The following is a 17,238-nucleotide window of genomic DNA, read 5'->3' on the forward strand; positions in this document are numbered from 1 at the left end:
TACAAGTCCTATATATCCACACAACCAGGAAGGTTAAACCGATGTAACAGTATATTGCTTTCAAAGAGCTGTCAAAATTACAAGAAGTTACAGGTGAAAACGTTGAGACAAAAGGCTGTTTTTTCAACTAATTTTCAATTATTCCAATATTTAATTGTTAGTTTCTATAAAGAAACCTTCATGGATTTAGACAAATGACCCCTTTCTGAATTTAAAATGTTATCTACTTTTCGAAAATGTATAGCTTTCCACGATCCATCATTGCTTTCAAACTCATTTCTACCATTACCTGGAAGAAGGTTGAAAGCTCTAAAAATAGCAGAAATAGGCTATGTCCCAGAAAAATGCCAAAACTGTGGGAAAAATGTTGGTTCTCTGACAAAAGACTGTCATTCCCTGAAAGCTGAGAAAATGGAGACTTCAGCCCCACAAACCCTTTTTTGATAACATTTGCAGGGAAAAACCCAGAGGCTTTCATTTGCAGCCCGTTTTTCCCATTTTTCTGAAAAAAACTACAATTTTACTGTATTTTGCTTAATTTCTGGGACCCCTCCAAGGGAATCCACAAACCCTGGGCACCTTTAGAATCCACATGATGTTGGAAGAAAAGGACGCAAATTTGGAGTGGATACCTTATGTGGTCAAAAAGTTACAGGGGCCTAAGCGCACACTACCCCAAATCGCCAAAAAAAGGCTTAGCACAGGAGGGGAAAAGGCCTAGCAGCGAAGGGGTTAAAAAGCCTGATCAAGGTATATGTAGTGTATTTTAAAAGCACTGCATTATAAGTAACACTACTGTAATCAAAACAAAGTGCCTATCCAATTACAATCCAAACTGCGTTACAACTGTATATTTACCTCAAAGTATTTATCACTTACCTGTACCAGGCTTGCTTGGTTCTAGGAAATAAAATAAGTAAAAGAATATTTTTATACAAAAACAATTGGTCTGAAGTTCAGTCTTTGAGTTTGTGAATTAATTTGCTGACTCTGTGTGTACAACAAATGCTTAACACTGTCCTTTGATAAAGCATTACTGCTTGACCACACTACCTCAAATAGAGAGTGAGGTGCTATCTACTTTACCTCTGCCTACCTACCTTTGGGGTTCCACTGGACTCTGTGCACACTATACCTCACTTTGGTAAAGTATATAGAGAGCCAGCTTCCTACACTGCATAACTGTTGAGAGAATGATCCCCACACAGGATCAAAACAAAGAATACACACTTCAAACGACACATCCTACACAGTCTAGCATTCAACCCTCCGCTTAAATCCCAAAATGTTCTATGATTATTTGTTGGTATTTCAATTTCAGGGAACTGAATAAAAAATAGTCTGAACGATACATGATGCAAGTTAAAATAATAGAAAGGAAAATGCAAATATTTTATGTGTATATTATGAAAAGTTAATTAGTTAATGCAATCACTGCTGCTGTCTCTGTGTCTAAACAAAGAAACAAAATTGAGCCCTGATTGGAGTTGTGGGGAATAGTGACTTTGGTATTCAGGGTGCTACAAAGGTCCCAACCTGCAACAGAAAGCACTGAAAACATACTACAATCATCTCAGAAAGAGCCTTGGGGTAGTGACCTTCCTTTTAAAGGTTGTGCAGCAGTTCAAAGGTCTTTTTAGAGCTTCTCGTTGCTCAAAAGCGTGTCATTTCAGATATGTATTTCTTTCTGTGCACTTCCTTGCTTGGTTTTACATCCGAGAAAGTGTCACTCTAAATGTCTCACATTTGCGGCCGTCACTAATAAATATACTGAAACCATGGAAATGTCACACATAAGCAATATGAAAACTTGGTAGCTATGTGTACTACAATATGCTAACTGGAGACAACCTCTCATTCATTTCTCAGCTATCATAATGTCATAATGATAGCAGGAAATTATCCATCTGCCACGTGCGGTCCAGGTATTTCGCCAACAGCTAAGTGATCCAAGAGAACGGACTGACAAAAGCTGAAGAAAGTATTGAGCCCTTTTATTTAAGTGCATAGGAGGCACAAACGTGTCATATTTTGCGGGGGAAACGAATGAGGTGCCATGGCTGGATAAGAAGGCTTTACAGGTTCACGGCGTGCTGCGAGGTGTAGTATCAATAAATAACGATCCAGCTGGTTTAAGTAGAGGCGCACTATTTAGGGCTTTCCAACTCAATAACGGCAGTTCCACGGACGGTCAGCATCATCATAATAACCTGCACGCGAAGTGGCACACTGCGCCCTCCGCTGGAAACGCAGCTTATTACGCTACAGCGAGCGTCTGACGTCACAGAGTCCGTATCCATAGCGACCGGCAGACACAAATCAGTGCATTCGAGTATAGGAGAGGCGGAGTGCTGGGCGATCGCAGCAGGTGAGTGCATCTGTCCCCGAGGTTCTGTAGTTTTTAGGACCAATGTTGGCAAACGGTTGATTTTTGTAAGAGAAGAGCGAGGATGATTGTGTATGGTCATAGGGCAGGCTCTTGGGCTAGAGTTCCGAACCCAAGATCTGACTTCTCTTTTCTGTTGAAGCCGATGTGCCATTGCTGCATTCATTTACTCGCTGTAACGAGCATAATAAATATGTAAGTCAAGTTCTACCAGCGGCAGATAGAGGTGGGCAAGCCAGCAAATTAACAGGAAGAACTGAGACAATTTGGCGTCCCCGAACCGACATTTCTTTTGGCATCGCACAACTAACGGCGTGTAAAATAATATAAAATCCCCTCAAAGTCAGAAAGTCTGTGTTCTTGATACACAGACGAGTTTCACTTTGGCGTCTTTGAGTGTATCACTGTGAGTGACATTTAGTAGAAGTGATAGTTTCTAAGCATGTCCTTAGAAACTTTCGTGCCCCCGCGGCCGCACCGCCGTGAAGAGACAATGCCATGAGTGAATCAAGCCGGTCAGTTCTCTAGTGGGCTAGGTTTTCATTACAAACGGGGCTACATTAAATTATATAAACATGCATGCAATGATGCAAGAGAGTTTTTTTGTACAGCAAGCATTCTTTAATTATGCATTTCAAGGTTTAATATGTGATGATAAATGCACCTTGACAGGTGCTTTAATATGTGATGATAAATGCCCCCTGAAATAAGGTAATTGCTTAGGCTCATATCATTTGGCAAAGCAGGGAAGCAGAGGTTAGTCCAATGTTTTTCTAATTGTGCACTACAGCCACTACATGGGTGTTTCTTCCTCTCTTATTTTAAATCATAGATGAATACTCTTTGACTTGAACGAGCTACGTCAGTTTCATGTATTACGCGAATACACATATTATACGAGATGATAGTTAAATCAAGTTGAAACAAGTAGACTAACTAGAAAAAAGGTGCAGTGGCGGCTGGTGACATTTTAAAATAGTGTGGCGTAACAATATTTTCATACTGCAGTCAGTATTCACAAAACTTTGTGTGCACAATTACATGCCAACATTTAACGTTTATGCTTTAGGCATGAAATGGGGGCCTGAGAGGCAAGTATCAAACACGCACACTTTTCTACTTCCGCCCTCCCTCTTTCATACCCATCATAGTCTTTCGCTCTCACTCATGGTCTTTCTAACACAAACCTGCTCGCTCTCATACACACGCGCACACACCTTACCCTCCCCCTCCTACTCTCACACACACAAAATGCTCTCTCTCTCCCACAAACACATACTTAACTCTTACCCTCTCTTCCTAACCCGTAAACACTCTCTCTCTCTCTGTCTCTCTCTATCAGTGTCTCTGGCCTGCAGGATTCTTTAGAGAACTGCACACAAATTAGAAATAAATACACCTCTTTCACTGATACCTAAACACAAACGCTTGGAGAAGAACCCTTTATAATCATGCCATGTTTACAGCTGTGTAAACATTTGTTCAGAAAAGTGAACATCCAGGAGCTGATTGAGGCTTTTCACAATTTTTTCCTTTGCACATAATTTTACCATTTCACAAACCCGCTAGTCAGTTGGAGATGGTAGTTTGTTTGACAGAGCGGTTATCATTCTGCAGCTGCCCGTGCTGAGCGAATGCTTTACATCTGTGGCATGCTTGGACTATCCTCTATAGCAGGGGTCTTCAAACCGGTCCTGGAGGGCCGGATCCATGCCAGATTTTTTAAATTACTACATGTATCTCAATGGGGATATCCAAAAAATCTGGCATGGATCCGGCCCTCCAGGACCGGTTTGGAGACCCCTGCTCTATAGTATCAGAGTGGTTGGTATGCAGAGGCTTTAGGGGACAAGCAGAGGTGGCCTTGCCTGTAGGGGAATTGCTGTCATATCCGAAGAGGAAATGTCTTAAAAGGCTGAGCCGATTTCAAAATAAATGGACTCGCAGAACACCAGCAGGTGAAGGGGGGCCTTGTCAGAGAGGTGGGAGAAAGGGCTCTGCGCGCAAGGCATGCTTTCTCTTATTAAATATTAAACCTGGGGTATAATTAATGGTTGGGTATTGTAGTGCCTCACTGCTAAGATAGGTGTGTGGGTTGCGTGGATTGCTGCAGGGAGTAAGACACAGATGCGAGTGCTGCAGGGCCATTTTAGAGTTACACCCTTCTGGTGCTGATAGCTAGCGTTCAGCTGAGTTGGCTAATGACATCATCTGGTAATAGACTTCCAATTCTCTAGTCAGCTTGTGGCGCGCGTAACAAACTTATGCCTTGGTGGTATGCAGCTGCTTAAAAGCATTTTAAGGTTTCATACTAACCAGTGAGCAGTAGAAAAACATGCATTACTGAACAAAACCCCTCCCCCAAAAGAACTACAAAGGCACCAGTCAGTGATCTAGGTTTACACACGCACACACATGAAAGTCGCGACTCACAATTGTCCCATACCTTGCAAGGCACCTTATACAGCACGTGTATACATGTTCAGAACTGCACCGTGTTTCAAACGTGGGTCATTTATTAGCTGTCTGATTCGCTACTGGAACCAATTTCATCTTGGCGCCAGGGTCAACGGGCAAGGAGGCACTGACACCTAGGGGCAGATTTATGTTAACTGGCGCAGCGCCAGTTAACGTGCGCCACAGCTACGGCACCCATGGGGCGCCGCATTTATAATGCGGCGCACCATGGAGCAAAAACGGCACAGATGCGTGACGCATCTGTGCCGGAAATGTGGCGCATTGCTGGAGTTGCGTCGCAAGCGCGACGCAGCTCCAGCAAGGCTCGGGGGTACACCATGTGCACAATGCTGCGTCAAGACCTACGCCTGCTTCAAGCAGGCGCAGGGTTTTGACGCAGCATTGCCCTGAAAGTGACTGAGTGAAATCTCATAGATTTCACTCAGCCACTTTCAGGAGGCGTTCCTGCGCAGGAACGCCCCCCCCTGCGCAGGAACGCCTCCTTATGGCGCAGTGCTTTACAACGTGACGCATCTCCTAGATGCGTCACGTTGTAAATAGGGCGCATTGTTTGCGCCGCAGTTGCGTCAAATAAAGTGACGCAATTGCGGCGCAAAGAGGCGCAACGGCCTCATAAATCTGCCCCCTATTATGTAAGCCTTGCCTGGAAAATAACTTTGCTGGCGAGCCGCTCAGCTCTTCAGTCTTTCAGGAAAGTGCACACTGTTAGAAAGATCGCCCCGGGCCAGTTCTTATCACATCCAATAGGTTGAATGTGAGAAAACTGGAAGAAAAAGCAAAACGCCGAAGCAGCCTCTGCCCACAGAGAACGGAAAAGAATAAACATATCTTTAAAAGTCGAGCTGTCCCGGTAAATAGTACTCTGAACATTGATTTCTTATTTATACTGCTTTTTCATTGAATATCCCGCGTTCTTCTTTAGAGTTAACTCGGAGTGTTAATGCACGTATACTGCGAAAGGCACTACGAGTTAAGTTATACTGTGAAAGGACGGGAGCAGTCTTTTACCTTCGCTGTCTTTCACTGGACTCCACGGTGCAGACCAACAGAAGCAACATGGCTGGGCACCGATTTTCAAAGACTAAAATACATCCCATCCAGGCATAAATTAACATATACTCGCGGGGGTGGGAGCCGGGGAAGATTACTATACCGCCTTCAACTTACTTGTGTAGGTGTAGAATATAGGCCTCCTTATGAACATACACTACAAAGTATGGAGTGTGAGCCACCTGGGCATGCCCATTGTGCAAGAGAGGGAAGAGTGAGGGGTCATGGAAAGTTGGGGCCCCATGCAGTCATTTGAAAGAGAACATTAGCCCAGCTGACATGTTGACCTGTTTTTGCTTGTACGCAGGAGTGTGCAAAATATTGTATTTTTTCATGAAATCTTGGAAAACGTACACAAAATTGGTCCAAATGCCATGAAATATGATGTGGTCGTATTTTGTGAAAAATCTTCACACGAGGGCATACCTCACGCGAGATACCAGCAGAATCTTTTGAACAGCTGATTACATAAAATCACTTAATGCGAATTTGTTACTTTTGCAAAGTTTATGTAACTCAAAATATGCAGTTTCACAAGTGCAATTAAACTGTCACACAGGCCTTGTGCACTGGCACACGGGCCCTGGTCCGTGCCACACTTCAGCTCGCCCACAGCCGAATCTCCCAATAATGCTGTCTGGCGCTGTAATCCTTGGAAGGTATATCTAACCTTTCATCTCGGCTCCAGTTTGTAACCCCGCAGCATGCACTGAATCGCCGCATCCACCCTCAGGAGCTCTGTTGCAGCAAGAGGAGCGATCACAGCTTCTCTGCCCACCTATAATGAAAGAAAAGAAAACTTACCGGTCCGCGCTGCCTCCACTGCATGACTCTTGAAGAGCGTGGGACCCCGGGCCAGAAGGCGCAAACCGGAACTGCCACAACGTCACTGCAGTGCCCACCCCTCTCTAATGCTGCTCCAGCAGCGCCGCCAGGATTGGTTGAGAGCAGGGATTTTCCCTGCCCATTAGGAGACTGGGGGCTGCGGGATCAAACCCTCGGCCTCTTAATGTGCAGCCTAGAGTGCGCATGTTCTGGCTGACCATAAAAATAATAAGCCCAAAAATGAACATGCTCACAATTGCTGGCCTGTAACTGTAACTCCCCGAGTGCTGCTGCAGCCCCGCCCCCACCCCAGCATTTCTCGTTCTACTTCTCCAACACTAATTCCAGGAGTCCTGATTGGAATTAGCGTCGGAGAAGTAGAACACAAATTTTGGGCCATGGCATCAATGGGGCAATGCCCCAACGCCCCCAATGGACGAACCGCCATTGAAAAGTTGTTTGAGGGAAAAGGTAGAGGGCAGAAACCACATGAAGTCTTGCTCGTTTTGGCTCAAAGTTTCAAGATGAGCTCGAGCCGAACCAGGCATCTGGTTCACGCCTGACAGTGCTTGCCATGTCTAGACACTACACACATTTACATTCAGCACTTTTAGATTGGAAAAACCAACTGTTCACATTGTTATCCAATATGTAAATTCTGGTAATTTATGAGCCATTTACAATTCTAGTAGGAAATTTAACATCTGTTTGACTTTTTTAAAGAGGATACACACATATCACAGGTGTGAGAAATTGGGTTGATGGTTGAGGACAGTGTTAATCCTTTTCAAGCAACAGCCACAATCATCATTAGGGTGAACCACAAAAAAGTAACTAATATAATATATACTTAACCCTTGGGTGGCTTGGCACGAAAGCAGTCAGGCTTAACTTCGAGACAATGTGTAAAGTATTTATGCATAACTCAAATAAAGCTAAAGCGAAAACACAGTACAAGACAAATCCCACATCATGATAGAAAAAATAGAGTAAACGTAATAACTCTTTTTACACCAAAACACCTAAAATTCAAACAGTAGAACTGGAATTATGAATTTTGAAAGTATAAAGTGAAAATAGTGCCAAAAAGCACAAAGCGACAACTATGGTTATCTGTACAGTCTACAATGGGGGTGGCCCAAATAACCCACTCAAATCGTAGGCACAAGTTCAAAATTATACTAAAGAAGTTTGGCTTTTGAGGGATAAATACCCCAAAATTATTATATGTCAACAATAATACCTCAATTACTATTGGACTTTTTCATTGTTTTTATTCATACGTCTTCACTTTTATGAATGACATCAACCACTCCTGCTGAGTCTTGCCCTAAAGACCTTGAATAATTCAAAACCAGATTATTTTAAATGTAGTTTTCCTTGAATATGTTTTGAAAGTGGGTATGAAAGTCTGTTACACACATTTTACATGGAATGTTCCATGCAAAATCCATAATTTTTTAAATTTTAGATCACACTAGGACCTTACAGATTAGAAATGGGAGGGCGTCACTGAGATTATCTGCAGTAATATTAGTGAGCTGCTGCTGTGTAACAGCATTGAAAACATACCATCACGGTCCCTGAATATTAGATGTAAACATATTTAGAATTTGAACCAAAGTGCCTGTGTACTGTTGCTGATATGGCCAAAGAGGACATGAAAGAGCTGAAACTGAATCATAAATTCAAACTGCTTCCAACAGGGTCCCCCCAAAATCCTCAAAATGTTTCTGGTCCTTAAATGGTGCTTGGCGTATATTTATACAAGCAAACTGATTTCTTAGAGCAAGACCTTCTGAAGTAGCTACATTTCATATGCACTACACTCTTGCATCAAGGACGAGTGCTTTATGCTGGATCATACCTATTATTCTCACATGCGTAGTTTAATTTAGCATTGCACCACTGCAACTTTATTTCTTTGGTGCAGACTTAATTTAAACAATAAAAGCCCAGAGTTTATAAAAATGAATAAGTACTCCTGCATTGAGAAGTGTCTGTAAGGAAGACGGAGAATGAATAACTTTAGAATCCAATGTGATCATGAGTAAACAGCATTTTCTCAATGACCTGCAGACACGCTGTCAAGGTTTGACTTGCAGTTGAACAGTTTTTGACTATTGTTGTTGTTCTATTACTTTACTGAATCAAGTTCCTAAAATAATATACAACTCAATCTCCATTTTTAATAATTTACCCAACTAAGTTACTTGCAGGCTGCTTCTATAGAGTCCGTTGAGGGAGGCACAGATGGCTAGTTGTAGGAGAGTAGGGTCTGCTTCCTATGGTTACCCCCACTATTTGCTGTGTTTCACTGGTTTTTCGACTTTAGTCTGGCTGTGGCCATGCTAATCAGGACCACAGCCTAGTTGTTCTCTCTCTAAATTGATACCATGTACTTTAGGTACATACCAGATTGATTACAGAGTTACCTTGTACGCCCATAGTATATGGTACCTTAGGTACCAAGGGTGTAGGTACTCCGGATGCCTACCAGGGGCTGAATGATGTATTATGCCACCCCTGGGAAGACTTCCAAAATAGCACCAAAAGTCTGCACTTGCAGCCTGGGTAAGGTGGTGTAAGCACACCTTACTTAGATATATTATACCTATATCTACATATATATATATATAGACACATATTAACCTACAAGTCACTCCTATGGCAGGCCTTGACAATCCTGAAGGCAGAGAGCTTGGTTTTGTGTGAGAGGGTGCCCTAGCATGAGCTCAGCCCCTCTGCAGCTTTCGGAATCCCTTCCTTACAGTTGGTCTATGATAGAGTCATACCATATACTCTTAAGTGCATTATAACCTCGCGGTAAATGCTAATTTTGGTTTGGCTTTATCAAAACATGGCGTGTTTGGTGTCAAACGCTTTGGAATACTACCCCCCACCAGTTCAGGCGGCGGGGTAGCATTCCACCCTTCTAGAGGGAGAAGACATGTACATACTGGTAAACCCGGTAGAAGTTAACAGAGCCCCAGCATCACAAAATGGATGCTGCTGCTACAGACACGAGTCTGACTTCCTGCTGCTGGACGAAACTCCGGCAGGGGAGGCCTGGACAATAGGTTTCCTGTCCAGGGAGGTGCCAGCACCTTCCCAGACAGGCTTTAGTATATTGGGGCAGGGTGGGTTGCATTCAGTGAATGCTTTTCAGACACTTGCTCGGGCACTCTAGGTGCTCCATGCAATTCCCAGTTCAAACCGGTTGCTGGGGCACTCAGCCCCAGCTCTGGCGCGAAACTGGACAAAGGGGAAGGGGTGTAACCACCCGCTCCCCAGGTCCTCCCATAGGTGGGACCATAGAGTTAGTCCATCCCCTAAACTTAGTATAAGTATGGGAACCCAGTCCCTAGGACTTTAGATTACCCTGGACGAAACTCCGAAGAAGAAATCTTGGACCTTCAACATTTCATTCCAACTGAAAGACTAAAGAATCTCCCTTGGGGTCAAGGAGTGACCTCCCTGTTCAACCAGGCACCAAAGAAGCATCTTGCCGGTCTGCATTTTTGAGGCTCCCGCCGGATCCCGAAGAGTCTGCAACACAGGACATGGACTCCCAAACATCTCCGAGGCTGACACGAGTCCCCAGCAATGCTGAGACCTATAGCTATCACAAAAGACATGGGACCGGAACTCCTGGACATCCTGCAAGTTTGCGAGGGCACCTACTTCCCGAAGATTTCTGAAGTTGTGCATTGGGGTATTTGAAGCCCCTGACCGGAGCACCTTTTGCACTGAAGTTGAGAGGCCTGCAATCCACAAGCGTCCCGTGAGTCCTCTTTCTTCACCGCAGCTCAAGGCTCCTTTGCGATCCCTAGTCCGTTGGCTAGTGGGTCTCCACAAAGGACAATCCTTTGTTTTTTCAGCTTTCCTGGGTGCTCCAGATGTGCTCTAACTCCCCTCCAAAGGGTGAGTCCCTCAGAGCTTGCTGGTCTGCACTGAAGCCAATCTTTTTATCTTGCATGGGTTGCTGTTGCCAAGGTTTGTTGGGTCCAATCCAGATTCCGACAGCACTCGACATCCTTTGTAGGAAAGCTCGAATCCAGCTCCTGGTTGTCGTCGACGCCTCCTGGTCCTCGTGGCTGAAGTGTCAAGCTTCACCTCCCCCACTTGAAAGCACCCAACATCGGCTGGCATCTTCCTGTCGCCATCCTGGTCACTGGCTAGTGACCCAGACTCTGTCCCCTCTGCTTTCAGGTTCTTCACAGCTCCGATCCACCCTTGGATCCACCCGGACACTTTTCCTCTGGTCACCTGCAGCACTTCTTCACAGCTCTCCATTGTAATCGACGAAGAAACCCGATACCAAAAGACACTTATGCACACAGCTTCCCTGTGTGAGGTAACACGAGTACTCCGGTGCTCCAGTGAGTCTTGACTCTCGCAGTGTCCTAGTCTAAAAGGGTTCCATCGTAGTTCACTCCCAAGTGTCCTTAATCTTTAAAATTGTAAATTGCTTTTCATCCATAGAAGTCAATGGTGATTTGCGGCTGTGTTTAGACACTGCACGCGTCCCCCATGGGTCTCCTGTGTCCCTACCTTGGGTGGTTCCTGGTTGCCCCAGCAGTTCTACAGGCCCTAGGCCTCACTTCTATCCCTCACGTGTTTCTTATACCACTATTTTAGTATATGGTTTGTGAGGCCCCTAGGGCAAAACGTATACTGTGCTAGATTACTGTGTGCTATTTAAGTTCTTTCATTGTGCTTTTGCCTCTAGCATCATAAAGAGACTAGAGGGGTTGTGTTTAGAATAAATACATATATATTTGATATATACCTTGTGTGGTGTTCTTTCATTTCATCATTCAAGAGATTATAGACTGGTAAAACAAGCTGCTTTACATTCCTTCAAGACTTAACTTGAAGGCTGCTCTCCACAGCTACCACTAGGATAGCTTTCTATAAAGGTTGTCTAAACCTACCATCAATAAGGGTCGTTTAGACTGGTGCAAGGTGCCCACTAGAATAGTGGACATCATATGCCAGGCCAACTTCTCACATTGGTGTGCAGCGTGTGGGATTTCAGCTTGCATTGTTTTACCAGATAATCTTGAGAATATCATTTGAAAAATCACTAAAGCTACCAGTAGATACATATAAATCAAGCTTAGAATACAGTAAGTTCTACTGAACTTAGAAGTTGTAGGTGTTAAGGGCTTAGCACACCCTGACTACAATTACTAGAGAGGTTTAGTAGGAAACCAAATAGTGTAGGTAGGTGCACACACCACACCACACTAGTCATGGCTTTAAAGGCTATGCCAGATGTCTGCCCACATTCTCCTTCCAAGAGTTAAGGGGTCTGCGTGCCATAAGAAAATTGAAGCCAGGACAGAGTCCCACTACCCAACGCCTGATATACATATTATTGTTATATGACTTGAAGAAAGCATCAGATCCTGACAAGATAGGCAATGGAGATGTGGTTGATGCACCAGAGGAAGAGAACACTGGAGAGTTACCTCACCAGGACTCTGAGGATGATGGCAACCAGGAGTTAGATAATTACCTAGTCCTGGAGAACCCAGGTCTACCTGGAGATGAGGAAGGCCAAAGAGGCCCAAGCTCTATCCCCCCAAGTAGAGTTGGTGGTGTGCCCAGAAGGAACAGATCACCTTCAGTGGAATCTAACCATTCTGGCACATCTATAGGGTCTTCTGCCTCTTCTCATAGGCAGGGTACATCACTTGAGAAGAGGGAGCATGAAGCTAGGATGAAAGAAGCCAAGCTTAGAAAAAGGAGACAAGAAGTACCCTTAGAAAAGGAGACCCTAGCTCTTGAAAGAGAAAGAAACAAAGATGGGGCTAGAGTCCCATGGTGGCAGCAATATCCCTAGTGGTAGGGATGGGTCTTATGACCATAGAAACCTAAACAAGATTGTCCCTCCCTATCAGACTGGGGATGACATCCACAAATGGATTACTGCACTGGAGAGGGCCTGCAAAGTACAGAAGGTACCCCAGGAGCAGTGGGCAGCAATCTTGTGGCTTTCCTTTGCAGACAAAGGTAGAGATAAGTTCCTCACTGTAAGAAAAGAGGATGCTGATGATTACAAGTTCCCGAGCAGTGCTCTAATGGGTGGGTTTGGCCTAACCACTGAACAGTATAGATTGCAGTTCAAAGATACCCAAAAGACACAGACTCAGGACTGGGTTGATTTTGTAGATTGTGCTACTAAGGCTCTGGAGGGCTGGCTACTGGGCAGTAAAGTGTGTGACTATACAGGATTGTATAATTTGATCATGAGAGAGCACATTCCTAATAACTGTCAGAACCAGCTGTTGCATCAGCACTTGGTGACTATGATCAGACCTCTCCCCAAGAATTGGTAAAGAAGGCAGACAAATAGGTCAGAACCCGGGTGAAGCAGAAGGTACAAGGGTGACCAAATGAAGCAAGACCAGAAGGGTGGGGAGAAAGGTAAAGACCAGAAGTCTTCCCAAGGTCCCCAAAACACTTCTAATGGTGGGGGTCCCCAATCTAAAAAGAAAGAAGGCCAAAGAAAACCATGGTGCAAACTTTGTAAGGTTAATAGTCACTGGACTAGTGATTGCACCAAACAGGAGACAGCTCCAGCCCCCATTGCCCCATAGGCAACTGTTCCCCCTAGTACAGCTACAAGTGGTGGTTCCCAGCGGAAGGGTGTAGTAGGGTTAATCCTGGGATCTGAGATGCGCTCTGGCCTAGTCAGAGTGCCAACTCAAGATGTTTTGATCTGTGATGAAGGCATGGATATGACCTCCTCTGTGAGCCCCAGTAACCTGGGCAAGTATAGACAAACACCTTTAATTAATGACAAAAAGGCTGAGGCCTACTGGGACACAGGGGCAAGTGTCACAATGGTGACACCAGACTTTGTGGACCCTGGACAAGTCATACTTGGTGAGACTTACCAAGTGATCAATGCTAGCAATGTCAGTACCACCCATAGTATGGCAGTTGTTAATTTCTACTGGGGAGAGGTAACTGGCCTTAAGAAGGTCGTGATCAGTACATACCTCCCCGTTGAATGCTTCCTTGGCAATGACCTAGAGACTTCAGCCTGGTCTGAAGTGGAGTATAGGACCCATGCAGAAGTGTTAGGTATCTCAGCACATGTCCTTGCAGTGACTAGGTCACAGGTCAAAAGTCTAACACTGGACAGGCACTGGATTTTGGAATAATGGACCAGGTGCCTACCAAGAAAAGGAGCAGTAGGGTTAAGTCAGTGCCTTCCCCCCTGACTCAGAGTGAGAATCATCCTTCTAAGGAAGCTGATTGTGAGCCTGAAGAAGGAACTGTCCCAGAAGAGCTTGAGCCTGATCAGGTTGAGTTTCTGGGGACAGGGGGCCCTTCCAGGGCAGATCTGAGTCAGGCGCAGTTGAGCGGCCCTTCTCTTGAACCCCTCAGACAGCAAGCTGCAGCTGAGGCTGCAGGGAATGCTAGTTGCACCCATAAAGTCCATTGGGACGATGTACTCCTGTAGTCAGAGAGTAGAGACCCAAAGCCTGGTGCTTCCAGGAGGTTGGTCATACCTTTGGCATTCAGGGGCTTCATATTGACACTAGCCCATGATATTCCCTTAGCAGGACATCTTGGCCAGAACAAGACTTGGGACAGGATTGTCCCTCACTTTCACTGGCCCCACATGTCTGAAGACACAAAGGACTTTTGCCGCTCCTGTGTCACCTGTAAAGCCAGGGGCAAAGCAGGTGGCACTACAAAGGCCCCCCTTATACCACTACCTGTGGTGGGGGTTCCTTTTGAACGTGTAGGGATCGACATTGTTGGACCAATGGATCCCCAAATAGCATCTGGGCACATGTTTATCCTGGTGGTAGTGGATCATGCTACCAGGTACCCAGAGGCAATTCCCCTTAGGACCACTACAGCACCTGTTGTGGCAAGATCCCTCTTGGGAGTTTTCTCGAGAGTGGGTTTCCCTAGGAGGTAGTATCAGACAGTGGTGCACACTTTATGTCTAGCTACTCGACTGCAATGTGGAAGGAGTGTGGAGTGAACTACAAATTCATCACACCCTATCATCCACAGTGCAATGGTCTAGTTGAAAGTTTTAACAAGACCTTGAAGGGTATGATTAAGGGTCTCCTAGAAAAGCTCAGGTAAAGATGGGATATCCTGCTACCATGCCTTTTGTTTGCTTACTGGGAGGTTCCACAGAAGGGGGCTGGCTACAGCCCATTTAAACTTCTGTTTGGGCACCCTGTCAGAGGAACACTTTGTTTGGTGAAGGAGGGATGGGAGTTACCTCTCGAACCCCTAAACAGGATATTGTGGACTATGTACTTGGTCTCTGCTCCAGGATGGCTGAGTACATGAAAAAGGCAACTAAAAACCTTGAGGCTAGCCAGGAATTACAGACAGCCTGGCATGACCAAAAGGTTGTACTGACTGTTTACCAGCCAGGACAGAAAGTGTGGGTGTTGGAGCCTGTAGCCCCAGCAGCTCTCCAAGACAAGTGGAGGGGACCCCACACTATTGTTGAACGGAAGGGAGAGGTTACCTATTTGGTAGATCTTGGAACTCCCAGGAGCCCCCCTAGGGTGCTTCATGTCAACAGGCTGAAACCATATGTTGACAGGGCAGACATGGGCTTGCTCATGGCTATCGATGAAGGACAGGAGGAAGAGAGTCACCCTCTCCCAGACCTGCTTTCTTAGAACCCCGATGATGGATTAGTTGATGGAGTAGCCTTGGCAGGCAGCTTCACTGATCAGCAGCAGACTGATTGCAGACAAGTTCTACAACAGTATAGACATATGTTTTCACTGACTCAAAGTCCGACTACCTGGTGCACTCATGAAGTGGACACTGGGGACAGTCTGCCTGTTAAAAATAAGATTTACAGGCAACCTGATCATGTCAGGGACTGTATCAGGACTGAAGTCTAGAAAATGTTGGATATGGGAGTAATTGAACCTTCAGATAGCCCTTGGGCTAGGCCAGTAGCCCTAGTACCCAAACCTCACAGCCAGGGAGGTAAGAGAGAGATGAGGTTTTGTGTAGACTACAGAGGTCTCAATGCAGTCACTAGGACTGATGCCCATCCAATTCCAAGAGCAGATAAGCTCATAGATATGTTGGCATCTACCAAATTTCTGAGCACATTTGATCTAACAGCTCGCTACGGGCAGATCAGACTAGCTGATGATGCAAAGCCAAAAACAGCATTTTCAACCCCTAGTGGACATTATCAATTTGTGGTAATGCCCTTTGGTCTGAAAAATGCACCTGCCACATTTCAAAGGTTGGTGAGTAAAGTCTTAACAGGCCTGTAAGACTATAGTGCAGCTTAACTAGATGATATTGCTGTCTTTAGCTCCAACTGGGAAGATCACCTAATCCACCTGAAAAATGTTTTGGAGGCCCTGTAAAAGGCAGGCCTAACTATCAAGGCTACTAAGTGCCAGATAGGGCAGAGTCAGGTTGTATACCTGGGCCACCTTGTAGGTGGAGGCTAGGTTCAACCATTGCAGAGCAAAATCCAGACCATAATGGACTGGGTTGCTCCAACCACCCAGACTCAGGTCAGAGTTTTCTTGGGCCTGACTGGGTACTATAGGAGATTTGTCAAGGGGTATGGTTCCATAGTGACACCCCTGAATGACTTAACTTCTAAAAGAATGCCTAAGAAAGTTCAGGGGACAGTCAGCTGTCAAAAGGCATTTGATGACCTTAAGCAGGCCATGTACACTGCTCCAATTCTGCAAAGTCCTACCAACTCCAAAGAATTCATTGTCCAAATAGATGCTTCTGAGTTGGGGGTAGAGGCTCTGCTATCACAATTGAATGATGAAGGTCAGGACCAGCCAATAGCTTTTATTAGCAGAAGGCTGACCCCTAGAGAGAAATGTTGGTCAGCTATTGAGAGGGAGGCCTTTGCTGTGGTTTGGGCTCTGAAGAAGCTGAGGCCATACTTGTTTGGCGCTCACTTTACAGCTCAGACAGACCATAAGCCCCTCTTATGGCTAAAACAGATGAATGGTGAAAATCCCAAGCTGGTCAGGTGGTCCATTTCCCTACAGGGGATGGACTATACAGTGGAACATAGACCTGGGAGTAACCATGTCAATGCAGATGGACTCTCCAGATGTTTCTACTTAGAACATGAGGACTCAACTGGTCAAGGTTAGTTTAATGTCCCTGCGTTTTGGGGGGGGGGGGGGTTGTGTAGGAGAGTAGGGTCTGCTTCCTATGATTACCCCCACTTTTTGCTTTGTTTCTCATGGTTTTTCGACTTTAGTCTGGCTGTGGCCCTGCTAATCAGGACCACAGCCTAACTGTTCTCTCTCTAAATTGATACCATGTACTTTAGGTACTTACCAGATTGGTTACTGAGTTACCTTATGAGCCCCTAGTATATGGTACCTTAGGTACCAGGGGCATAGGTTCCCCAGAGGCCTACCAGGGGCTGAGGCATTTATTATGCCCCCCTTGGGAAACCTTTCAAAATGGCACCACAGGTCTGCACTTACTTAGATATA

General features: G+C 45.2%; 1 protein-coding gene across 3 annotated transcripts in view; it reads left to right on the plus strand.

Annotated features, from left to right (window-relative positions):
* The first annotated feature begins 2,316 nt into the window (after positions 1-2,316).
* The window catches only part of AK9 (adenylate kinase 9), a 1,394,796-nt gene continuing 1,379,874 nt past the window's right edge, over positions 2,317-17,238 (plus strand). For all 3 annotated transcript variants that reach the window (XM_086926806.1, XM_086926808.1, XM_086926807.1), the window contains exon 1: positions 2,317-2,368. The gene's annotated coding sequence lies outside the window, so the exon portion shown is untranslated. The remainder of the gene's footprint in view (positions 2,369-17,238) is intronic.

The sequence above is a fragment of the Lissotriton vulgaris genome, chromosome 6 (assembly GCF_964263255.1).
Source record: "Lissotriton vulgaris chromosome 6, aLisVul1.2, whole genome shotgun sequence".
Classification (NCBI taxonomy): domain Eukaryota; kingdom Metazoa; phylum Chordata; class Amphibia; order Caudata; family Salamandridae; genus Lissotriton; species Lissotriton vulgaris.